The sequence below is a fragment of the Jaculus jaculus genome, chromosome 9 (assembly GCF_020740685.1).
Source record: "Jaculus jaculus isolate mJacJac1 chromosome 9, mJacJac1.mat.Y.cur, whole genome shotgun sequence".
Classification (NCBI taxonomy): Eukaryota; Metazoa; Chordata; class Mammalia; order Rodentia; family Dipodidae; genus Jaculus; species Jaculus jaculus.
Window position 1 is genome coordinate 29,629,531 of NC_059110.1, and position 27,480 is coordinate 29,657,010.

The 27,480-nt window shown below is 40.4% G+C and overlaps 1 protein-coding gene across 2 annotated transcripts in view; it reads right to left on the reverse strand.

The window, feature by feature from the left end:
* The window catches only part of Pde7b (phosphodiesterase 7B), a 381,712-nt gene that overhangs the window by 283,714 nt on the left and 70,518 nt on the right, over window positions 1-27,480 (reverse strand). The window lies entirely within an intron of this gene.

Below are 27,480 nucleotides of genomic sequence, written 5' to 3' on the forward strand. Positions count from 1 at the left end.
TTCAGCCCAAGAAGGGGGAAAAAAAAATTTAAGTTACTAAGCTAATGTCCAGAATACAGAGCAACCCTGACCCCAGACGGTATAGGGCACTAGAGGGGTTGTAACCCTAGCATCTGGTAGAACTTTCTTCAGGGAGTCTCTGAGGTCAGATGGCACACAAGTTCGGTCAGTGGCACACACTGAAAACTGCATTTTTCACTATGCAAAAAATGACTCTAGTCTCTGGGTAAGCAAGCATATTGTTAGCAAAATCTGTATCTTAAGACTGATGGAAGGGAGAATAACTGGAGACTCTCTCTCTCTCTCTCTCCCCTGAGCACCCAGTTATTAGGCTTGGGTAAACAACTGGGTGCAGGGACTTTGGGAAGAATTCTGGCATGGGATCTGAGCGATTCCCTGTACCAGATATAAACACACAGGCCAGCCACCATTCTGAATACGTAGTGCCAAGGCTGTGTGGGAATTTTATCTCCTATCACCGCATCCCAGTCTGCAGGATTTGGGACTAGCTATTGTCATAAATGCTTAACTCACACCTAGTGAGTTGTTAAAGATGAAGTCTTTAGATGGTGTTGGATGAAAAAGCAAGAAGTAGAGAGAGCAGAGTGGTAAATGTGATGGAAATAACTTAGCACATCAAGGTTAAAATCCCCAAACCTGTCCCTTATTAGCTGAGTGACCTGTGCCACATTTCACTTACCCTTGTGAATCACCTTGTAGAGCTGAGGGAGGAACAATGCCCACCCCTGATACTAATTCTAATGGATATGCAGTATATATGTCAATATCTTGTGAGCTGTAGAACCCATGGATGTGCTCTTGTGGATGGAAGGAAGGGGGGTAGAATCAGGGTGTGGCTGTTTAGTGGTATGTGTACATGATCAAAGCTCAGTGTCTATATGTAAGGCAGCATGTGAAGAGGAAAATGTCCTGCCCCTCCTATGTTGGAGAGTTCCAGCCTTGCAGAGAGAGGGTAGCCTGCAAAGGTCTGGAGAACAGAGGCCCGAGTGGCTGGATGGGGGCAGAAATGTTTTCATGTCCCCTTATCTTTGGCATTGAAGAAAGGTAAAGAACCTGAATTGGTTTAGGAAGAGGGTTTCTCACGGTGGTTAGCCTGGAAAAACTTCTGAAGAATGTATTGAGTTTAGATAAGGGAACTGACGGATTATTCCCCAGTGGGGCCGAAATAAGATACACTGGGATGGCACTTAAGTACCATAAATCGAGATGCAAATAGCTAAAGGTGATGGAGGAAACAAGAGAGTTAAGAATGGACCCAATGAGATTTCGACAACTGGAAGAACCTGTAAGAGGAGAAGAATGAGGCTGGAAGTGGGGCATGGACCAGATCATAGTGGCCCTGTAGGACTCCACTTAGCGACTGGACACAGGTCCAGATCCTATAGGCCATAGCTCTGAATCAAGTCACTGCAAGCCCTAGACCATCTGTCCCAGGGAGTAGAGAGATCCTAAAAGTCTTCAGAACTCTTTCTAATGAGAGTTCTGTATAGTAGCCATGTTTGTTGACTGAAGCTGTTTTCCCCCATTCTTGACATACCTTTAGGCAGGCAAAGGGTTCTGCTAACTTGTGGTATGCCTTTTTACTGAGTTGAGTAACATCATTCTTATCCCTTCTACAATAGTTGTGACAACCAGCAAGCCTGGGGAAGACCATCACAGTGGCTTGACCCTTTTAACTCCCCATCTGGTGACATCTCATGTGGGGACTTCACAATCAGAGGTCTTTAGATTTAGTATCATCTAGATGGTCTCAGTGATGAGTAGACCATAGAAATGAAAACATGACTTGGAAATTACAGGTCTAACATGAACATATTATGAAGATCATGGCCTTTAAAATCGTGCAAAATGTGAAGGCTGAGAGTGCACTGAAAGGATGACCAAAGGTCAAGTCTTTGAACCCCAGAAGATGGGGCCTGGGAACAAAAATCCGTCTCTAATCCTCTAAAGGCCTTCTCCTCCTCAGGAACCTCTTGAAGAACATGTTGTGCTTCAAGGAAGTTACTCTTGAGGTAGGGAGATAACTTGGTGAGGAAGAGGGCTTGATGCTTAAGCATGAGGGCCTGAGATTTCACCAGAGTTCAATTCCCCAGCATCCACATAACAAGATGAGCATAAAGGCTCTTGGCTGTCCACCCAAACTAGAAGTGAGACCCTATTGCTGAAAACATGCTTCAGTTGCAGGACACTGAGAAATTAAGCTAGAGCTGAGCTGGACGCCTCTTCCCTGTTGACTACTGGCATGGTGCTCGAAAGAGCTATACAACCAGCTGAGGGAGAAAAGTCAACAGCCTTAACCAGCAGTGGGCCCTGCAAGCTATACACAATTTGTGAGCCAAGAAATATTTCCTCCCTGGTGCAATAGTGGCATGTGTGTTATGGGGTAACCAGCTGTTCTCTGATTGGATTTGAGTCCTGCTCCATGGGAAGGAATTCATGCCTGATACTGAAAACCCAGCCAAAAGTTAGGACTAGGAAGGGTGTAAGCATTAAGGGGGAAGCTACTACTGTTATTTGGTTGTATGGATATTCTAAGCTCACCAAATTGTCCTATAAATATTTATATTCATATATTAATGCTACTCTCACTTTTATTTAGGGAAACTTCTCTTTTCAGATGGTGGTGACAACTGGGAAAACTCCAAACTCATCAAAGTCCTGAGAAAAAGTAACAGTGTAGTGTTCAGAACTAAATGAGACATCTCTATCATATCATCCAAGGCTCATGAGTTATTGAAGAAGAGGTGTCAGAAAGAATATAATAGCCAAAGGATGGGGAAGAGTGCTTTGGACCACTGTCTCCTAGACACAAAAGTGGCCATTGCACAAGACCTGCATAATATGATGGCAAAAGACATCAAAATAGAACTGCTTGGAAAGAAGGGGTTCAGTGGAGGATGTATTTTGGGGATGGGGAACAAAGGAGGACAATGGGAGGGAAATATGATCAGGGTGCCTTGTGTGTTTGTATGGAGGTTGTCAATAAAAAAGTTTGATAAAAAGACTTGGCATGGCCGCACACATGTAGTTCCATTCCTGGTGGGAATATGGGGAGGCAGGCAGAGACCAGAAAAGTTCTGGGACTTACTGACTGAAAATAACAGAGCTGGGTTGAGGGAGAGACTGTCTCAAGGAAATATTGAATGAGCGATTGAGGATCATGCTCTTTTCTGGCTTATGCATGCACATCTGCACACGCGTGAGCATACTCCCCCAACAGAATGTGTAGTGATGTTGCATCTCTGGTCACTTCCATCCCTGGAAGTGAGCGTTTGGAACAACTGCCTTTCTGTCTTCCCCTGTGTGTTGCCAACAAATGAGCACTTAAACTTGCTACACAACAAACATGCATTCCTAATTGCTGCGCTCCAGCCATCTGGTCAGAGTGTCTCAGCTTTAGACATTGGCTTTACTGATTTATACTGTAATTTTCAAGCTACTTCATGAGAGCAAAAGCTTAATAGATAATATCAGCAATATCCACAAGTCTTTCCAGAGACATCATGATTTGAAATTCATGAGGCCTCCACCACCCTGCAACTGAATGAACATTGACTCAGGACAAAGATGTAGTTATAATGGGCTCCTTGCAGCTCAGAACAGCATTGCTCCTGTACATAAACCAACAATTAAATGTAATCCTATATACTTATAGTTTGAAAAGAAATTCAAACCAGTCCATGGAATTAAATAACCCCAGTACTAAAGCAAATGACTTCCAGAACATCAAGCCTAACATGTGAACGCAGGGCCTCTGAGCCACAAAGGAACAAACACTTTTCCACAGGGATAAGAGCTGGTTGTATAACTACTTGTGAGGTCAAAGTTCCAGATGTTCCCAGAGACAATCAAAAACGATTGCTGGTCAAATCGCATTGACCATTTCCATGCGGACAGCTCTCAGGCATGGATTTGGCCTCAGCACAGAGTTTTATAAATTCTACTGGCAATCAACCCTAGGCTAGAACTGAAAAATTCAATTTCTTGGAGAAATGACTTGACAGGTTTTATGAGCTGTGAGCGAGCATAAAATAGTAGATAGTTTGCTAATAATTATAGTCTGCTTTGATATTAGTTAAATAAATCCCACAACATACTTTGACAAGAGCAATATTTGGAAGACACCTCCTCTTGGTCTCCTCTTCGTCAAAGTTGGGACTTTCTGTCTAAGTTACTGTTGCTTTCCAACATGTATGTGAAAAACAATCACACAACAATGTCTTCAGTAAGTATTGCTCCATAGACTGAGTGACTGATCTGGCACAGAAATATACTCTACCTACTCATTACTACGTGGCAGTCAAGTTAAAAATCTGCAAGATAGGGACACTCTTAGAATATGAATAAGGACATTTGTTATTTATTTATTTAGTGTGTGTGGTGCTCTGGATTAAACCAGGACCTTGTTTTCTAGGCAAGTATTCTACTACTGAGCTAAACTTACAGCAAGGCTATATGCTACTATTCCTTCAAGAAGTTGTCATCTGGCTGTGCAGCGAATCTATTATGAATGCTTTAGGTAGAATTCCACTTGATGGTTAAGATTTCCCCCAAGTCTCATAGTTTTGACAGGTAAATCTTCCTGGCATGCAAGAATTTTTGTTCTCTCTCTGTCTCTTTTCCTCTCATTGTTCATTCCTTTATAATGTGAAGTTTTTCCTTCAGCTATGCACTAGAGGGTAGTTACTGAATACCTGCTTTATACCAAACATATGCAGATGCCACTGTGAAAAGCTGAGACAAAGACTATATGTTTCTGTAGCCCAGCATTTTCAGAGAGAGAGAGAGAGGGAGAGAGAGAGAGAGACAGCGAGAAAATGGGCATGCCACCATGCCACTGCAAATGAACTCCAGATGCATGTGTATCTGGCTTACATGGGTTCTGGGGAGTTGAACCTGGGTCTTTAGGTTTTGCTGGCAAGTGCCTTAACCACTAAGTCATCTCTCTAGCCCTAAAGTAGGATTTATATGGGTGATTTATTTCTAAATTTAGCAGCATTTTTTTTTCTACTGGCAATTATTACCAAAATTAAACAAAGAAACAGATATGTTTTAAAGTTCAGGGTTTATGGGAGGAAAATAAAGGTAATTATCTTTATTCTGTCTCATTAGTGTAGAGTGAAAGTTTAACCCAGCAAAAGTATTTCAAGTGCTTGAGTAGAAAAACTATATTAAGAGCCCTCTAGAGATTACTTGGAGGTGCTCTTATATTCTGAGGTCTCATTCTAGTCACTTTAGTCCTTCAAGACCTTCTACAGCCCTCTTCACAAATAGAGATGATGAATGATGAGAGGTTGAGTTTGTATTAGTAATCATATTCTTGTGGGAACACTTAGTAATTAAAATAAGAATACCAAGGAGGGATGCATGCCAACAGAGATAAAAAGAAATAGTTCTTATTTTTTTCTGTACTGGTGATAAACCACTGACATCTTTAAAATTTTAAGACTGGCTATGGGATAATTTGGTCCTTGAGGATAGTAAAGGTTACAGACTCTAAAGGGAAGACTTTTAAAAATACATATTTTATTTATTTATTGAGAGAGGGAGAAAAAGAGAGAGAGAGAGAGAATGGGCACACCAGGGCCTGTAAATGAACTCCAGATGCATGCACGACCTTGTGCATATGGTTCACGTGGATCCTAGGGAATTGAAACTGGGTCTTTAGGCTTTGCAGGCAAGTGCCTTAACTGCTAAGCCATCTCTCCAGTGTGAGGGAAGACATTTTTAAGAAAAAGAATATAAACAACTAGGTATGAACTTATGAATAGAGTCTTGGAAGGCATTAGTAACACTGAAGAACCTGTGACCTTACCTTATCAGCTTCTCAGTTGGCCTGTGAGATTCACATTGCAATATGACATGACTCATCAACAAACAGTGCTTACTAATTGACTGAAATTTAGGAAACTAGTGCATTTTTATATATTAAACATTTTAAACCTAATGACTTAAAATGACTTTACCTACATATTGTTAGTAAAGCAAGGAACTAAATATAATAACAACAAGTAATTTCAGCAATAAAGCCATGGACATAAGTACCATGTTATCAATTTCTTAATCTTATATTGAAAAGGTTAGGCTATGTAAACATATGGCCTTTTTCTCAGCTTTGAATAGTATCATCTGAAGATATTCAGTATAAAATAGGTGTCCCAAAAGTGCTCTTTAGTGTAAGTCTGAAGGAAAAATATCACCTGCTGAAAAATGTGATCATCAGTTCAATAAGTTGTATTAATTTAAGGTGTCAACCTAAGTGCTTTTGATCACTGATGGGTAAGAAATGTATTTGTGAATGTACAGAAAGTACACATATTCCTGAATTACATATGTATTTATGTATGTATATATGTATGCATGAATGTATGTATGTATGTGTTGCACACACAACGTATGTCATGTAACTGCTTTCTAGTGTCCTATTGCTTAGTAGTTAAAAGTTTTGGCTTTCATTTTGAATATCAACAGTTTGAACCCAAGCTCTCCTATCTCCTAGCTCTTTGATCTTTAAAGTTGGCTTTTTCTTTGCCTCTGTTTCTTCACCTAAAAAATGCAAAACAAAATGGCTCAGTGGGTAAGAGCACTTCCCATGAAAGCATACCCCCCTTCCCCAGGGAGGACCTCAGAGTTCAATTTCTCCAACACTCAGGCAAACATCTGACTGTGGCCCCACACAGCTCTAACCCAGCCCTGTGGGGAGCAGAGAAGAGCATTGCTGTGACTCTTGAGAACTTCACGCTCCATAATCTGTAAGAGGCCATCTCAAGGAAACACACAGATGAGTGATGGAGGGGGAACACTTGGAATTCTTTTCTGGCCTCCTCATGCATGCGCATGGGCATGCGCAACTGTGTACACATGTGCATACACCATGTACATCCCCCTCTGACACAAACCACACATACCACATGCAAAAATAAAAAGAAGAGACAATACCTAGTGGTTAGGAGATGAAATGAACTAACATACACAAGGTTCCAAGTACAAGGCTCAGTACACAGAGTGAGAAATATATGCCAACTAGATTGTTATGCCTTCATCGACTCTATCAGCTGACACAGAAAGCTTTCCTTTTGTCTCCAGACCTTGCATGACCTTATGGTTTGATCACTGACCCTTTGCTGTTTCCTGTGTTTGTCCTACCATCTGGTGTCTCCAAATCTTTGAGGAAGTAAAAAACAAATTGCAGTCCAGCAGTTTTGCGTGTGGCATTGGCCTCAGGAAACCTGAACTTGCTTCCTACCCCTAATGTGATAAAGCCGGTCTGCCTCCCAGGGCTGTCCTGAAGTTAGGTATTATCAGGAAGGTTCCTGGCTCAATAGCATGCTCATATATATGCATCCATGTTTGCATGTATGTGTGTGCATGCATGTGTATCTCTGCATTTGTCACTGTTGTTCCCTGCTTTTTACAAAGTTCAATGCCTACTTTCTTTTTTCCACATGTCCAATCCATCCCTATTACTCAAGACCCTACTAAAATGGTGCTCTTTAATGAAACTTTCTTGATTTTTTATAATTAATTTATTTTTATTAACAATTTACATGATTGTAAACAATATCCCATGGTAATGATTTCCCTCCCTCTTGATTATTTTTCAGCTTTAATTGACTAGACACTTTTAAGCTTTTACTTCATGTCTTAAAAAATATTTTATATATTTGACAATGAGGTTCTTATTCTGAATAAGAATATTCTATATTCTTATTCTGAATCCAGATCTCTGTCTCTGAAATAAAGTATATACTAATGTATCTGTTTATGTGAATGATCATGAAAAATATCTAATAAGCATCTGTTTTTAAATCAAGTTACTGGGCTGGGGAGATGGGTCATCAGGTGAATGCTTATTGTGCAAGAATGAGGACCTGAGAAGGCCTGAGCTGGAATCCCAGCACTCACATAGAGAGCTGGGTGTGACCACTAACTGCTGTGGAGTAGAGAAAGAGAATTGCTGAGACTGTTCAGTCAGTCTGACTGAAGAAAGTCCAGCTGTCATCTCAGTGAGAAACTTTGTCTTAAGAAAACAATGTGGAAAAGCAAAACAGGAGGATACCTGATGCTTTCCTCTGTCCTCCACATGTGTGTATACTGGATGTGTGCATCTACACATACATGTGCACACACCACACACACATACCACACCATACCTTGATACTATATACCCTTATGCTAAAATAGAAAGAAGGAACTCTTGTTACTACTCTGCTCTGCTTTATTCTACAAGGATTTTGTGACTAACGTATGTGCTTCCATGGTGATACACAGTCTCTCTCTCTCTCTCTGTACACAGATCACCACCCCCATACGTGTATGCTTACATAAATATGTGTATACCCCAGAGGGCATGAAACCTATCTAAAAGCCTTAAGTGCAGCCTAACAATGTTCCAAAAATGGTGTGTAGGACATGAACTGAGGTCATTAAGGAATCCTGTTCAGGTTGAAATCTATTTATTTTCAAGTTTTCAAGAGACCAGATTTTCCCTCATATCACCTCCCTTGATATATATTGTTACCATTATTTCAAGAAAAAAAAATCATGGCCACTATGACTCATTAAAAATGAAAATGTTAAGCCTTTGGAATCAGGAAGCAATATCCAGTTGCTTTCTTGGCCCATCACCCTTCATACCTTCACCTTTACTGATGCCAACTTTTTTTGAGCCCTTTATTCATGAAACAGTTCTTCATCTAAATGCCAAGAGTAAACTCATTTTTATTTTTTTCCAAAATGAATCATCATGATAATGGATTACAGTCTCAATGTCATCTATACAACTCAGCCATTGAAGTAAAATAATGGTTCTAAATAAAGTTCTAAAATTAGGATCTGGTTTTTAGTATCTTTCAGTTAATTCTATATTGAGTGTATGTATTTATTGTATGAAATCATTACTATGTTATTTAAAAATTCTAGTTCTGTATGTGACTTATACATTTAAAGAGATGAGCCGGGTGTGGTGGCATATGCTGTCTTTAATCCCAGTGTTTGGGAGGAAAGGGTAGGAGGATAGCTGTGAGTTCGAGGTCAGCCTGGGACTACAAAGTGAGGTCCCAGTTAGCCTGGGCTAGAATGATACCCTACCTAGAGAAGAAAAATGAGGAAAGAGGTGATATCTCCTGTCCTGTAGCATAAGGCAAAACTTTTAATGTCAGACAAGTTTTAAGAAAGGCAAAATATCAGCTCATTAAAAATTGGTCTTTCAAATATGGGGTGAGGCAAGTTGGAAAAAAATTCTTCCTCATAACAAAACCATCTCAATGATGAGAAAATGTCAAAGGGTTTCAGCAAATGATGCTCTTAAAAAATGAAATGTGACATGCTTTCAATTATCCATAAGTGCAAGTACCCAGACGTATTTTGGAGAATAATAAAATGAGTATAGATTACAGTTTAGGTCGTGCATGTCCCACTAAGATATTCAAAGCTGAATATCTTGAAAAGAAATCCATAATATTTTTGATTAGTTTTTTTCTTCCTCACGTGCACAAGCCAGACTCATAGGTATCTTCTCCATTTCTCATGCTTGCTGCTTCTCTTCAGCCTCCAAACAAGTAAATGCATTTTCAATAAATTGTATTTCTTGTGTCCATCAAGCTTTCCTTGTCCACTTGACAGCACGTCACTTTGGTTTCCATAGCATCCTCTTCTATGCTCAGATTTCTTCACGGATGACCAAGGGACCCTCTCTTTTCTAGTTGTCATACACAAGTGATCTGCTGCTGTCTCAGTAGGTCATTCAGTTTTGCCCTCAGAATACCCAGAATTCCTCATCAAGCACACTGTGTTCTTTGGCCCCGGGTCTTGCTTTCTAATCTCCTGCCGTGTTAGAGTCACAGAGCTGATTTCTAAACATTGCTCTTTAGCCTCACCTCTGAGTCCCACTTGCTTACTGAGGAGCTGCTCATCTGTCTCTCAAGTGAGAGCCATGGGATCATGTGATCCTTCTGGAGGCTTTCTGGCACCTCCAGACTCAGTCAACTGCTTGTGATCACCTCATAATTACCTAGGGTGGCCACTGATCATAGCATCAGTCATGCTTTAGTACATTTAGCTCAGTATCCACTTGCACAGGTTACAGTACTCTGTGGATACCAAATATCAAAGATCTTCAAGTCCCTTATAGGAAATGGTATAGCCTTTGTGTACTGATTCATGTCTATCCTTTCATAAAACACCTAACAATGTGTAAGGTATTACAAATATAAATAGTACTTTGCAAAAGTCTGTACATGTTTAGTACAGACAATGTTCTAAAAGAAATATCTTCTGCAGGTGGCCCAGAAACAGTGGCTATAGATGGATGATTTTGGAAAAATCATAGAATGGCTCTAACTACCTTCAGTTAATTTTCTGGTGCATTACAAAATATCAATAGATACATAATAAATGCTTATTGAGTGATGATAGAAACCAAGGGATAACACCTGATATGCAATCAAAATAATATTAAATGTCCACAATATGAGAAAATCTTGATTCAAGACAATCTGCTTTATTGATGTGTTTTATACCAGACATTTTGTCTTTCTGGAAAACGAAAGCTTTTGGAACCAAGAGTAATATAAGCCGGATGCATAGGGGATTGTCTAAATTTTTCTTTAAAAATGTATATTGTAAGGTGCATTGATTGCCTAACTCTGGTAGGCACAAAGAAATATCTGGTGTAATTTGTTAAAATAGGTGTGGTCTGGCGAGATGGTTTAGTGGTTAAAGGTGCTTGTAGGCAGAGCCTGAAGAGTTTGATTCCCCAGTACCCATATAAAGCCAGACGCACAAAGTGCTGTATGTGTCTGGAGTTAATTTGCAGTGGCAGGAAGCCATGACATGTCCATTCTCACTCTCTCTCTCTGACACTTTCTCTCTGTCTGTTCCCCTCTTAAATAAATAAGTAAATAAATAAAATATTTAAAAGATAGGTGTTCATGAGCCCTACAAGGAAAGAAAACACACACACACACACACACACACACACACACACACGACACAGAATTTAAACATCTTGGGTCATCCCTGGGGATACTGAAACTAGTATCCTTTGATGTCACCTAGACAAATGCTGGCGAAGAGGAACTTGTAGGAGATAGACCTGGGCTCCGGATTCAGTTCTGACCTTGGGCAAACCCCTTAGCTTTTGGGAGCCTCTCCTTCTTTATTGGCAAAGTGAGATGAGATAAATATTTCTTAATACCTTCTGGTCCTAAGATATTTATTTTACATGTAGTGATTTTATTACAGAAATAGTCTGGTGGTAAAGAAAGAAGTCAATACTGACCCAGCATGCAGGAGACCAAGTCCCAGCCCCCGATCTTTGATTGAGGCAGGTCTCTTATTATGCATGGTTCTCTAATCTTCACAATTATGTGCATTTATTATTCGATTAGCTTTTAAAATTGATTTTTGTTTTTGCTGCTGAACTCAGGCCCTTGCATGTGCCAAATGAGTGCTCCACCACTGAGCTATACTCTACCCCTACAGTAGCTTTTATTTACCTCATATTGTATACTTGCCACAAACAAGGGAAGTCCAACATACAATAACTCAATCAGCTTAGTAGAGTATTCATCCTTAAGAAGAAGAAATGTCTTAAATGAGTACATATCTGATTCTTTATAAAAAATTTTTGTATTCAAAAAATGATCAAAAATAGACTTTTTGTTCATTTTGAGTGTGTGCCCTGTGTGCACAGTGTGCAGGTGGGTGCAGGGTGTGGAGTGAGTAGGCCAGTCCCCTGTCTCCTGGCTCCTCCAAGCTCCCTGGTCTGGGTTCCCTGCAAGGACAGTGTGGAATTCTACTCAGCAGAAAGAAAAAAAAATACACAATGGAATTTGTAGAAAAATGGTCAAACTTGGAACAGATCATTCTCGGTGAACTCATCCAATCACAGAAAGGTAACCATTACATGGTCTCACTCATCTACAGTTCCTAACCTGGATCAGCCTGAGTTGCTGACACACCTGAATGGCATCTTGAGGCCTGGACAAAAGGGAGGGTAGGCTTGGGGGAAAGGGAAGGGTGAGAGGACACCCCAAACTGAACCCAAATTGAACTGGTACTATGGAAACCTATATCCTGGAAGTTAGACTAAAAGGTGGAACACTCAAGAGGACCTTGGGGAGAACATTTGAATCAAAGGGCCCTGGAGAGGGTGAGATGAAACAAAACCTCAAATTTCTCCTGATTCCCTTTTTTTTCTGTTTTTTATTTTTTTTTATTTATTTTTTATTTTTTATTTTCCCTTGGCACTGGCCTGTAATTCCCTGTACCAGGATGTGGTTTATATCCACAATGAGCTGTTGATCAGGGAGACCTAGTAGATCTCCCAAAACAAACAAGACAGACTTCTGTAAGAGCACTTGATCACCCACCAGAGGTTAATGGTCAGACCCTACTGCTGAAGGCACCATATGCTGCCAGCAAGGACCATGGAGAGACCTGGTTGGAATCCGGAAGATAACCAGTCCCCAGACAATTAGCCCATTTAGGGCTGGAAGGCATTACATGAGCTATGGAGTGGCGGGGAGGGAAAGTGGTCAATATCTGTCCAAGCAACTCAAAGTCTAAGCAACTCAGAGGCAAACAACCTGATGTGATGCTCACACAAGTGCAATAGTGATACACAGCCATGGTGGGTAACTAACTGTTTTTGGATTGGCTAACAGATATGCTCAGTGGCAAGGAAACCATATCTGGAATTGGGAAACAAGTCAGAATCATGTCCAGATAATGATTCTGCTTTCCATTGTCAAGTTCCCACTAATCTTGGCATACAAAAGGGCCTACACCCTTTAAATTGCTCTAAATTAATAATGGTTATCCCATTTAACTGGTGCTGACTTCACTCTCTGTTGGAGATTCTGGTTCTCTTTTTCAGATGGGAGCAGGATCTGATGAGATAAATGACCCAGTGTAGTCCACCCCAGCCCTATCTGAAACCACAGAGGAATTGGGGAAATAAGCAAGGGTGCTGCTTTTCAGCTCAAGCATGAAGGAGAGAACACTCAACACCTACCAAAGCAGAGATCTAGAGATTCCTAAGAGCTCGTCACTGAAGGAGACTTAAAACGCACCCAACATAGCTCAGGGAGTTTTGCAGAAGAGGGGACAGAAAGATTGTTAGAGCTACAAATTGGAACATTTTGCACAGAGACATTGCCTCTCTCCCATAACTAGCTGCTGCCCCCATAATGCATGCCCCACAATCCCCATGGGAATGACCTGCAGCCTCAAGGAGGAGGGCCTCATCGGAAAAGGGACAGGGAGGAGGGAAAGGATTGTACAAATGTGTTGTTTACATACTAACTACATCTATATCAAATAAACATAAATTTTGAATAACAACAAAAACCAAAAAGTATAAATAATAAAAAGTAGTTTTGAATTTGAATATTATAGTGAAAAGACATAGCTTCAAGAATTCATGTATACTTTTCATAGTTCACAATATTTTTGTAAAATATTTCTGATCTGGCCAGTTTTATTCTTCAGAAAAATAATCAAAAGATAATATTCACTAAGTCCCCACCCCCAGACAAGTATAAGCAGAACTAATCAACCTTATGAAATCAAGGCCTGCTTTACTTTCATAAATGTACTGAACAGAGTTGCTTAGACATATAACATGACCCCTAATGGTCTGCTACAGAATATAGGCTCTAGCGATGTGGTCTAGAATGAAAACCCTCATTCTATTATCGAAAGATAGGAACTTTTCAAAAATATACTCATTAAAATTGACAGACACAAGCCATTGCAGTCAAGAAAATCTTAAGCAAGGCCAGTTTTTCCATCTGGATATAATATAATCTAGTGGAATAACAAAATATTATTTTTGGATTATACATTTTTTTTGTGCATTTCATGTGGTATTTTGCTGCCATGTGAGGACTCTTCCGTTAGCCTGTTAAAAATAATCAATGTTGATATTCAATTCATTATTTCAAGGAGAAAAAAAAACAAACCTTACTGGTAGCTTGCTTCTTACAAATAGAAACTGACATCTTTTGGACGTTTGTCTTCTAGCCATTGACATACATCAAATGTTAATTATCCTTGTGTTCATAGTTAAAGAGTCATAACCTGTGTTTCTGAATGAACAGCTTCCTAGCTTCTACATGGATCTAGAAGAACAGCACTGTTGACAAAAAAATTCATCCTCTGAGAGCAAGCATCACACACACACAGCTGTCTCCTTGAGAGACTGTCCATGTACTTTTATGCATTGTCTCACATTGACTTTATGGAGCTTTCCCCTAGCATTAGGATTTGGGATTTTGTGTGATTCCATTCCCAAATTCACAAGTTGATTTAAAAATTAACATGTTAACTTAGAATAGCAACACATAGTGTGCTGGTTGCTATCTTCCTAAGAATCATTGATTGTTATTTTGCAGACCTCACAGTGTATCTGAGAATCCAGCTTATTGGCCTTAAAGGCAGCATTTCAAGAGATATTTATATTTTATTTTTTGATTTATCTGAGGGAGGGAGGAAAGAGGCAAAGAGAGAGAGAGAGAGAGAGAGAGAGAAACAGACAGACAGAGAGACAGAAAGACAGATAGAGAGAGGGAGAGAGAGAGAGGATGGGCACATCATGGTCTCCAGCCACTGCAAATAAACTCCAGATGCATGTGCCATCTTGTGCATCTGGCTTATGTGGGTCATAGGGAATTGAACTTGGGTCCTTAGGCATTGCAGGCAAGTGCCTTAACTGCTAACCCATCTCTTCAGCCCCTCAAGAAATAGTTAAAATCAGTAAGGCTTTGGAATCATACATAGATGACTGTTCTTGATGTATACCTCAATGGATTCCAAATGCAGCACCAAGGTTTAGACTCTGGCGGGGGTTCAGTGATCTACATTGTTAATAAGTGGCATACAGACTCCAACGGATTCTTTCACCATTGCTCATCTCACATACAGTGAGCAAAATAAAAGGAACATGCATAAGAATCTTTCAGAAAACCATTTGGAAATTGTCTCAAAAGTTATTTGTTATAGGATTATTATTTTATGATGATAAACTCACCTGAGGCTTCACTGAATTTCAGCCTGTGAACTTTTCACACAGTAGCTCTATACTTTCTGTAAAGTTTGATATTTTTTAGAAAAAAAAAACAAACCATAGTGAACCCAAAAAACAAGAAGCTCAGGTTCATTTCACACACATACCGCAGGGAAAAAAAAATAAAGTTGAAGTAATAAAAAAATGTATTTCTTGTTTGCAAAGAAGAAACATTTTTCTCCAGAAAAAGATCATTAAGCTGTATGCTAACAAGTGTCTTAGCTGTTATTGGAAAAACAGTTAGTACTGTGGTGTCATGGCCCAGAGAATAATCTGAAAGCATGAATTCTGTAGAAGTAATAAATTATTTCAAAGAGGAAGATAGCTTATGATCTTTGTAAAAATTGGTGCCTTTAGAGAGTCGCTAGGGCTGATTTTCCTTGCTTTCAGTAGGTGTATGCAGGAAGCAGGAGGAACATTTCGTAAACATTTGTTACACAACAGAAATGGTTGGGTAGGCTTTAAAGAGGCTCAGAACACGATACTCCAAGATACAGCTCCTGGGCATTTGAGACAAGAGCTGAAGCAGGTGGCTCTTTCTGACTTTGCCTCATTGCTTTCCCCTGAAGAAGGTCATGAATCATAGAAAGGATCTTCTGACTTAACTCTGAAGCACGCTGTTACCCCCTCAGTTATAAAGTGCCCTCCTTGTACCCAGAGGAACCCAAGACACTGACACCCCAGGAAACACTTGAGCCAGCAGGCCTGTTTATTTCCCTTGCATGGTACAATAGGCTATACCCTTCTGTCCCCAGTCACCCTTCCTCATGACAATGCACTCTGCCTCAAGCCTAGCAAAAAAAGCAGAAATTAACCTGGTGCTCCAAGCCTTTATTTCTTCAGGAAGCCTACTGTGTTAGGGGAGACTTATACTAGATATATTTGTATACTTTTTCTCTTGTTTTCTATCTTGATTTACAGAGGAGTCAGCTACTAGGTAAATGAGGGGACAAGAAAGATATTTCTTCTCCATAATTTTTAACACACGAAGAAACAAACTGACAACAATGTAAAATTAGATAATGAAATTACAGAAGTGGTCATGGATGATGGAGGAGGAAGCCAAAAAACAAAAGCCTTCAAAATAGGAGGGGGCTAGAGAGATGGCTCAGCAGTTAAAGATGCTTGCTTGCAAAGACTGATGACCAGGATTCGATTCCCCAGGACTCACATAAGCCAGATGCTCAAGATGAAACGTGTCTGGAGTTCATTTGCAGTGGCTAGAGGTCCTAGGGCACCCATTCTCTCTCTCCCTTTCCCTCTCTCAAATAAATAATAAATAAGTAAAATAATTTTTAAAAGTAGAAGAGGGGGTTTAGTAGAAGGGGAATGAGGAAAGGGGACCAAAGGAGGGCAGTGGGAGGGGCTTATTATCTGGTACCTTGTGCTTATACATGGAGGTTGTCAATAAAATTTGTATAAAATTAGAGAAGTGATAAAAAAATGAAGGTCAAGGGGGAGAAAACCAGTAAGGACAGTTCCTTGTATAAGTACTGCTTTTGAAAAGCTATATAGATGGGATAGGAGATCGTAAGTTGATAGAAAGATCTTTTAGGGGAATGCTTCAAGATTAATTATGAATATTAAGCCATTGTCCTTATGTTGAAGAGGTTTTGTTATTATATGTTCATTCTTAGTAACTTTAACAATATGTGTGTTATCAATTACAGAACTAACTTTTGTTTTTATACTGAGGTTTCCTTAACATGGCAATGACAAAGTTCATTCTTGTTCAATTTCCTCTAGTGAAGTACCTCTCAAGAAATTGGCTCCACTGGTTTATAAACCTCACTGGTTTTCTTCATAGTAAAGCAAACAAGCTCAGCTTGGTAATGCAAGGTTGCAATGTAGTCGTGCTTAACGCTTTAGATGAAGCATCACTGAGGAAATAAATATGACCAAAACTCTAGTCAGTTGCTGAGACAGACTGAGATATCTCTTTATTGGATAAGCTGAGGGACTCGGCAGGATGAGGAATATCTCCCGTCACTGATTATGGTTACAGTTGTCATTAATTCTTTCTAAACTGGATGCTTGGCAATTTGGGGCCTAGGGAGGATGGCTTGGTGGTTAAAACTTCTTGCTGTGTAAGCCTGACTGCTAGAGTTTTGATCCTCAAAACCTGTGTAAGGCCAGACCCAAGTAAGCCCAACATGTCTACATAATGGAACTAGTGACACCAAACAGAGATATCCCGTCTGAAACAAGGTAGAAGTGAAGACTAAGGACTAATACCCCGAGGTTGTTCTCTGACCTCACTACGTGCACACCATGGCACGTGTTCACCCACACATTCACATATCACACACACACACACACACACACACAGTACACTATTAGATTTTTGGTATGTGTGTGCATGTGTTTTGGTGGATACACATGTGTGTGCATATGTGTGCATGCATGTGTGTGTGTGTGTGTATGTGTGCGTGCGTGTGTGAATGTGTGTGTGTGTGTGTAGGCCAGAGGACAACCTCAGATGTCATTCCTCAGTTACACAGGTGCTCTCTTCTATTTTTTCGAGATAAAATCCCTCATTGGGTTGGCATTTGTCAAGTAGGCCAGACCTGCTGGCCAGTGAGCCCAGGACCTACTTCTGCCTCTCCAGCATTCAGGTTACAAGAATGTGCCATGATGCCTGGACTTTTTTTTATGTGTGTTCTGGGGATCAAACTCAGGTCCTGATATGTGTGTGACAATTCCTTTACCAAGTGAGCTATCTCTCCAACCTCTGTTTACTAGATATTCTTCATGAGTTATTTTAAATATACAACATTCTAATTCTATTCTTTTTTTAATGTTTTTTTTCCCCATTTTTATTTATTTATTTGAGAGCGGCAGACAGAGAAAGAGGCAGATATATATAGAGAGAAGAATGGGCTCACCAGGGCCTCCAGCCACTGCAAACAAACTCCAGACATGTGTGCCCCCTTGTGCATCTGGCTAATGTGGGACCTGGGGAACCGAGCCTCGAACCGGGGTCCTTAGGCTTCACAGGCAAGCGCTTAATAGCTAAGCCATCTCTCCAGTGCTCTAACTCTATTCTTTGTGCTTTAGTTTCCACTCAATTGAATATCATTTTGAGATGGGCATTCAAATTATTACAATGGTTTTCACTTATTATACCTGCCTATTTGATCAAGTAGGATTTCTTTTGTGTTACAGAGAATAAAAAAGAAATACATAGAAACATTGCGTGCTGAATTTAGTATGAAACTGTATAAACTGGGCATGGCAGTGCATGCCTATAATCTTTATTCTTGGCAGGCTAAGATAGGAGGACAGTTACAAATCTGAGGTCAGCTTGGGCAACATAGTTCCAGGCCAACTGGGGCAATAGTGGAGTGCTATGTTGTCTCAAAAACCCAAACCCAAAACCAAAGACAAATAAAACCACCAGGCATGGTAGCACACGCCTTTAATCCTAGCACTTGGGAGGCAGAGGTAGGAGGATTGCCGTGAGTTCGAGGCCACCCTGAGACTGCATAGTGAATTTCAGGTCAGCCTGAGCTAGAGAGAAACCCTGCCTCCAAAAACCAAAAATAAATAAATAAATAAAACCGAAACCAAAATACCTTGCATCCATTACTCAGATTCAAACTTTTATGACATTGAAAGTCCCTTTTTTTTGTTAATATGCTTCAAAGCCAACCTTTTCACTCAGTCTAATAATTATTTCTTCTATGTGATAAATGTTTAATAAATTATCCTTGTATTTTCAAATGCTTTTCACTGATTGACTTTAAAGTAAACATTTTCCTTTGACATAAGAATTATCTTTCTAATTACTCCAATACTTGGATCTCTCAGTTGTGAGAAGTTTTGCACAAGATTCAGTCACTCATTGAGCTTGAAATTCACTTCTAACCAAGAATGTGGTGGAACAATTCTTGGGTTCTGCTACTCAAAAACCTGACTCTGCTGGGTGTGGTGGTGCACACCTTTAATCCCAGCACTTGGGAGGCAGAGGTAGGAGGATTACCATGAGTTCAAGGCCACCCTGAGATTACCTAGTGAATTCCAGGTCAGCCTGGGCTAGAGTGAGACCCTACCTCAAAACAAAACAAACAAAACAAAACAAAACCTGACTCTGGCTCAAATAAGAACTATCACCTATCTTATAAGTTCTTGTGGATATTAAGAGATTAAATGCATATAATGTACAAAGAATAATACTTGTACAATAAAGGCTAAAATGGTTTTATTTGTTGAGTGAACATACATACTTAAAAATCATTTGTTTACATGTATTTGCAGTCTTGCTCTTATGGAAATCTCAAGACATGGACCTCTTGAAACTAAATTATTTAAAAATTTTCTACTTATAGATATCTACTTCTCTTTACAAAACAATTCAATTGCTTCCAAATTTTTAGATTATAAGCATTATTTTTTTGTGTGTCTTTTATTTTTTGAGGTAGGGTCTCACCAGGTCCAGGCTGACCTGGAATTAAATTGCCACTTGAGTTTTCATTTTATAAAGTAGCTATATATAATTTATACATTTTATGTTGCCAAATCTGATATGTGTCCTCTCATCCATGACTTTTGTTTCTGGAACCCATGTTGTTAACCAAAATTTCCCTCTGCAGTTCTCAGTACAAATTGCTATTAACACATTTTTTTTTTTTTAATTTGAGAGAGAGAGAGAGAAAAAGAGAGAGAATTGGGGTGCCAGGGCCTTAGCCACTACAATTGAACCCCAGTTGCTTGCGCCACCTAGTGGTCATGTATGACCTTGTGCTTGCCTCACCTTTGTGTGTCTGGCTTATGGGGGATCTGGAGAGTCGAAAATGGATTCTTAGGTGTCATAGGCAAGTGCCTTAACCACTAAACCATGTCTCCACTTCTAATCTAATCTAATTTTTTTGTTTTGTTTTGTTTTGCGACATAGGGTCTCACTCTAGCCCAGCCTGCCTGGAGTTCACTCTGTATTCTCAGGGTGGCCTTGAACTCATGGTGATCCTCCTACCTCTGCCTCTTGACTGTTGGGATTAAAGGCATGCACCACCACACCCAGCTTCTAATCTAAGTTTTAAGCATTTTTTAAGGAGGTGGGAAGCTGACCCTGGGGTTAAAGGCATTAGCTTGCTAAGCCTGATGCCCTGGGTTTGAATCCCCAGTACCCACATAGTGGTGCATGCATCTGAAATTCGTTTGGAGCAGCAAGAGGCCCGGATGCACTCATTCTGTCTCCCTCTCTGCTTGCAAATAAATTAATAAAAATATTTAAAAAGTTTTTGTGAGGTTGGCATTTTCATTTTTCTTCTCAACAGACAGTTTTCCCTACCATATATATTTAAATGACCCATCCTTCTCTCATTATTTGTAAAAATTGTTAATCACATATCATTATTTTATATAAAATAAAGTTATGTCACATCCATTGTACATATCTTCCAGTACATTACCAAAGGTGGCATTTTTTAAAAAATATTTTTTAATTATTTATTTATTTATTTGAGAGCAACAGACACAGAGAGAAAGACAGATAGAGGGACAGAGAGAGAATGAGCACGCCAGGGCTTCCAGCCTCTGCAAATGAACTCCAGATGCGTGCGCCCCCTTGTGCATCTGGCTAACGTGGGACCTGGGGAACCGAGCCTTGAACCGGGGTCCTTAGGCTTCACAGGCAAGCGCTTAACTGCTAAGCCATCTCTCCAGCCCAAAGGTGGCATTTGTAAAAACTTTTCCACATACCTCACAGATTAATTTTTATTCTTTAATTTGGTTTTCCTGAAGTACCGCTGCACCTATGTGACTTCTCATTGTGGGAACTGCCCATTCTTGGGGTCTCCTGTGCTAATTGCAGAATCAGACACATAGTAGGCACCTAACATATGATTGTGGAATTGCATGAGCTTTTCTCAGTGAGAAATAGTCTATTTTGTGCAGCAAAGGAAGGGACGTAGAGTAGACTGCTCAGACTGTTGGCTACTTACATTTCTTTCGTCTTTTTTTGGTAAGAAATACTAATAAAACAAGGATTGATATCTCTTGAATGTTCTAATAAAGCAAGGACATTTGCCAGAAGGTGGATACCTCCCTTTATTAAAAGCATCTGTACCATGGCCACTGGCAGAAGCCCAAACACCCTGAAGTGGTTGGCTCTGGGATATTGCAGAGAGATAGAATACAGCCAAATGCTAAGATGGAACATATTGGAAACTCATACTGCATCTTAATTTGATGACCAACAGGGAAAGTTTTTCTGCCTCATCAAATCTTATAAAGCAGGGTATTTATGATTTTCTTGTGAGCTTTATGGGTAATAAGAGGAATGTATAATAAGGGTGTTCAGCTTCTTACAGACTTGACATAGACTGTTTAGTAAGATCGTTTGTAATTAATTTCGCTACTTTCCGTTTCTTGGTATGGGATTAATTTTGGGTTGCTGTTTTATAATAGATATCCATCTTCAGTGAAACATTCCTAAGGTAAGGAAAGAAATCCCCAAGGATTACCCTCTCAGTGAGTATTCATACCTCAAACAATAAAAGATCCCTTACCAGCCCTCTCCCAAGTGGGGAATAATTAGACTCCATGCTAAGCCATCTGTATAATGGGGTGATAGGGGTCAATGAAAGTCGCACATAAACTCAGCCTGCTTTTTATTTTGGAATGGTTCCTGTTCTTAAATATGAACAAGAGAGTGACTCATCCCCTTGGGAATTCACAGGACATCAAACCAAATTAGGAAGCCAGGCAGCTGTGACCTGGTTTTGTAAGGGCCAAGAAAGCTGCAGAGTTTCACTTCTGAACCTTGTAGCTGGAAATCATTGCCTAGTTCCCCTGCCATTCGGACACACGCAGTCCTGACTGACTTATTTAAAACACCACTCTAGGCTCCTGTTTTCTCTCACATTATCCACACCCTTCCATGAGGAAATAGGCTTGGGAGATCTTGAAAGAGGCAGAGGTGGGAGAGGAAAAGACAACTGGAATCAGAATGACTAGTGTTAGGAAAAACTTGGAGGCAAGATTTGTCTTGTTCATACTATAGTGGAAACAACTCCTGTGTCTAAGTTCAAATATTCATGCTCATTTGAGATGTATTGAATTCCAGGTAGAAGAAAGCTGTCTGTTGTGTCTGACTCAATTAAAAAAATACAATTCAGGGGCTAGAGAGATGGCTTAGCAGTTAAGGCACTTGCCTGCAAAGCCTAACAACCCGAGTTGGATTTCCCAACACCCATGTAAAGCCAGATGCACAAAGTGCGCATGCATCTAGAGTTTGTTTGCAGTGGCTGGAGGCTCTTGTATGCCCATTCTCTCTGTCTGTCTCTCTTCTCTTTAACTCTCTCTGCTTGCAAATAAATAAATAAATAAAATATTTTAAAAACACAATTCAATTTAAACAAGCTAAGTAAAGTTATTGTTTTGGGTATGCCTTGGGGAAGGGTAGGAAGGCAATGAATAATCACATGAGGGGCAGGGATGAGAAAGGGGATTTGCAGCTTTCTGTAGTAAGAAAGCATGTAAAAAATAGATTAAAGGGACTAAACTTGTAGTTATATGGTGTCTGATAACATGCCTCCAAACTGTGAAATGCTCATAGCCTATCTAATCAGTATGGTTTTTTTTTTAAATTTTTTTATTTTTCTGGTTTTCTGAGGTAGGGTCTCACACTAGCTCAGGCTGACCTGGAGTTTACTATGTAGTCTTAGGGTGGTCTTGAACTCTTGGTGATCCTCCTACCTCTGCCTCCCAAGTGCTGGGATTAAAGGCGTGGGCCACCATGCCCAACATCAGTATGAATTTTTACAAAAATATATTTTATTTGTTTATTCATTAGAGAGAGAAAGAATGGGTGTGCCGGGGTCTCTAGCCGCTGCAAATGAACTCTAGATACATATATTACCTTGTGCATCTGGCTTTATGTAGGTACGGGGGAATTGAACCTGGGTCCTTTGGCTTTGTTGGCCAGTGCCTTAACTGCTAAACTATCTCATCAGTCTCATGAAATTTTTGATACCTAGTTTAACTCTCTTTTGAAGGCATCAGAATAAAATTTAACCTCTGAACTATATCCCCAGGTCTGGTAGTCTTTCTTTCCTTTCTTTTCTTTTTCTTTCTTTCTTTCTTTCTTTCTTTCTTTCTTTCTTTCTTTCTTTCTTTCTTTCTTTCTTTCCTTCCTTCCTTCCTTCCTTCCTTCCTTCCTTCCTTCCTTCCTTCCCTCCTTCCTTTCTTCCTTCCTTCTTTGGCAAATTAGCCTTGTTTCTCCAAATAAATGAGAACTTCTTTTTTTATAAACAATCATTTAAATTTTTTTTTGAAAAGCTAAAGAACATAAAAAATGAACAAATGAAAGAAAATAAACTCCCAAACCCCTTATAATACCCAGATTGTAGCATGCATTCTGCTATGAAAAATTTAAAAGAAGGAACCATATCATGGCAGGTCACTGTCACGGGCTCATTTGCATGAGAACTCCAGCATGCCTCCATTCTTAGCTCCATAAGCAATCTTCTCTGTTTTTATTTAGGGTAAATCTGGGTTCTTTCATTGCTGTTATTTCAGCTGTATGGACTTTTGCAATTACTATAACTCCCATTGCCTCCTGGGGACATCATTCACGTAAGGAAGTATTCAAGTAAGATATGAAAAAGGTGAGATAGAAGTTGGCTAGGCAGTTTAAGGTAACAAGGTGCCTCAAATAAACCTTCCCCCCCCTGCCCCATCTTGGCTGAAATTGGAAAATGTCCTTGAGTCCATAAGCCCATAAGAGGGCATCTGTTTTTTTTTTTTCCTTATCTCTTTTTTTCCCCCCTAAAAGACTTCCCCTTTCATAGAAACCAGATGTAAGGATGGGACTAAGACTGCAAAGTACCTTGACCCCTGGCATGGGAACTGGGTTGCCCAGCCCATCCCCCTATGCAGCAAAGCCTTATTTCTATAAAAAGCCTTGATGTGAGTGGACTACCCTTGGGAGACCCCCATGGTCCGAGTTACCGTGCACTCGAGACCCACGCCAGGTCAGGAGCTTTCCGCTCTCCTGTCTTCATACAGGAGCTCTGCCTTCTTTCCTTCCCTTAAGCCCTGTCATAAAATCTTTCTAAACTGTGGAAAATTGAAATTTCCCTAAGCAGTTTGGGCTGGAAGAAGGAAAGGGCTAGGACTCTGGTGCTAGCCAGAGAGGGAGCTCATCCCCAGAAAAGAGATTTTACACACTTCTCTTTCTCTCTCTCTTTTTTTAAAATTACAACTTGTTTATTTATCTACTCAATTTTACACAGTTCTGACAACTTATCTGGCCACCATGCAGTAAAGACGTGCAGAAACAACAGCTGGGTAAGTGATACTTAGTTAAGCATACTTCTTATGTTCTATTTAAAATCAAGCCCCAGGCTGGGATCATGCCTTGGTAGGTAAAGGAATCTCCACTCAAGCATGAGGATCTGAGTTTTGTAACATGCTGGTGTGGTGGCATGTGCCTAAAATCCCAGTGCCAGGGAGGCAGGGGCAGGTGGATCCTTGGGACTGGCTGGTTAGATGAGCCAGCGAGCTGTGGGCTCCGTGAGAGACTCTGTCAGGCAATAATAAGCTAGAGAGCGGATAGACAAACTGTTGATCTCCAGCCTCCACACATACACATACAAACATGTGTGCACACACATACGAGCTTGCAAACGCACACATGTACAACACATGCACACACACAAATAAAGAACTAAACCAAACCTAATGTCAGGACCACACAAATGGACTTGGGAGTCCACTGAACCACTTTATGTAATCCTCTTCTCAATGTGGTGTGTATTTGTCTCTTTAATTGAAGACCGGTGGCTGAATATAGGCTTTCGGGCTGCCAGGGCTCAGGCCCTGACCCTAATGACGCTGGTAACACCAGCTGCATGTATAACCTCCTATAGTGTTATGATGGACGTTGAAACAGTGGACTCATGGTCACAGGAATGAGAGAGCTTATTTCCAAAGTAACTTCATTTATTTCCTGACGTTTTACTCCCAGAAGATTGGAACTAAATCAACATTGATCTCCCCACTCAGTGACATTATAACAGGTATCTTTTCTGGTACCTACCACCCCCCACTTTGCCATTCTTTAAATAAATTTTGAACATGAATCAGGAGTTTTTCTGATGTCTCTCAAGAAATTCAGAATCAGCAGCAGAGCTCCAGCTCCGCACTGTTTATCAGAACACACAGTCTGCTTGAAATCCCACAGTGACGTCACCTCCCAGCACTTGCTGAGGAAGCCAGAGACGTTTCCAAGACAGTCTCAACTGGACTGGATCCTCTCTGCAGGAAATGGTCAACCAGCTCACACTTCAAAGACCTCTCTACTCGGTTGTGTTTAGCTTTTAAAAGAAGTCGAAAGTAACCAAAATCATAGGCTAAATTGGTACTTTAAAAGGATTTTAGAACTTTGTGGTTATTTTTCTGTGGGTTGATAAATTAACTATAATGACTAATTTTTAAGGTGCCTGTCTTTCTGAATCTGTGTTAGACTAGTGAGGCCTTACTGTTGGGATGGAGGAGGAGTTGGAAGAGCCTGCTGCAGAGGTACCAAGGACCAGCTGGCCTGGCCTCACCAAAGGTGGAGCACTTGATTTGTAAGCTCAATTGTCCACACTGGCAGAGGGGCTGGCTCATGAACACTTCAGTGCTGGAAATTGGGGTCAGATAAACCAATTCTCAAAAGATGAACTTGCCAGAAATTTAGGCCACAGCCAGTTGTAACCCCAGCATGCAGGTTGAAGGATAAAGCAGGAGACTCATGAGTTAGAGACTAGATTGGAGTGTAAAGTAAGACCTTGTTTTATAAAAACAAAAGGCGACAAAACAAAACAAACCCAGAAGAGAAAATATGAAGATAGATGCACTTAGGGGGGAAAAGGCTTGGAAGGCAATTAACTTGCTATGTGTCAATCAAGGTGGCAAATATTTAACCTTTTTTTCCTCCTATATTGGGCTAATTCTGTGTTCCAGTGGGAAGGGATAGCAAATGCACACTGTTTCTAGTAGTAGAAATATGTTACAATCTTGAACTCTTTTACCACGAAAATGGGTGACATGAAAAATATCCCTATGAAAGAAATAATCACTGAATTTCAGATGACCAAAGGAAGACAAACAAAGGCTGGCCCTTATTAAATAAGCCCGGATTGATTCAGGTTAGTGAGGTGGTTTAGTGGATAAGCTGCTTGCTATCGGGCTGGAGAGATGGCTTAGTGGTCAAGCACTTGCCTGTGAAGCCTAAGGATCCCAGTTCAATGCTCAATTCATCAGAACCCATGTTAGCCAGATGCACAAGGGGACGCATGCATCTGGAGTTTGTTTGCAGTGGCTAGAGGCCATGGTGAGCCCATTTTTTCTCTCTCTCTCTCTCCTTCCTCTGTCAAATAAATGAATAAAAATGAACAAAAAAATAAGAAAAAAAGATGCTTGCTATGCAGGCATGAGTACTTGAACTTGAATCCCTAGTACCCATGTAGAATGCCATGCATGGTAGCATGGAGAATCCCAGCTCTGGAAAGGCTGAGACAGGAAGATCTCTGGAGCTTGCTGACTAGCTCCTTTAGCCAAAACACTGAGTTCTGGGTTCAGTGAGAGACTTTGTCTCATAAAAATAAGGTGGAGAAGTATTTGAGGAAGACACACAACATTGACCCTTGGCCTCTGCATGTATGTGTGCAATCGCATGTGCACATCCATATGCATACATGTACATGTATGTGCACCCATACCCATACAAACATGTATACCCACACTCACACATGTGACACACATGTACATGTGCCAAAAAAGTTCTGCTTTTTTTTAATGTCACCTAGGGAAATGGAGGCAAGTCTATGGATAAACTTTATAGGTATAAGATCTCAGGCTGGAGAGATGGCTTAGTGGCTAAGCACTTGCTTGTGAAGCCTAAGGACCCCGGTTCAAGGCTCGATTCTCCAGGTCCCACGTTAGCCAGATGCACAAGGGGGCGCACGTGTCTGGAGATCGGTTGCAGTGGCTGGAGGCCCTGGCGTGCCCATTCTCTCTCTCTATGTGCCTCTTTATCTTTTTGTCTGTTGGTCTCAAATAAATACATAAAAATAACCCCCCCAATTTTTTTAAAAATTTTTATTTATTTATTTGAGAGCGACAGACACAGAGAGAAAGACAGAGAGAGGGAGAGAGAAAATGGGTGCGCCAGGGCTTCCAGCCTCTGCAAACGAACTCCAGACGAGTGCGCCCCCTTGAGCATCTGGCTAACGTGGGACCTGGGGAACCGAGCCTCGAACCGGGGTCCTTGGGCTTCACAGGCAAGTGCTTAACTGCTAAGCCATCTCTCCAGCCCCCCCAAATTTTTTTAAAAAAAGATCTAGACTTTGGTTTCATCATTTATAAAATGGATCACAAGATTTACTTTAAAATTCTGTTGG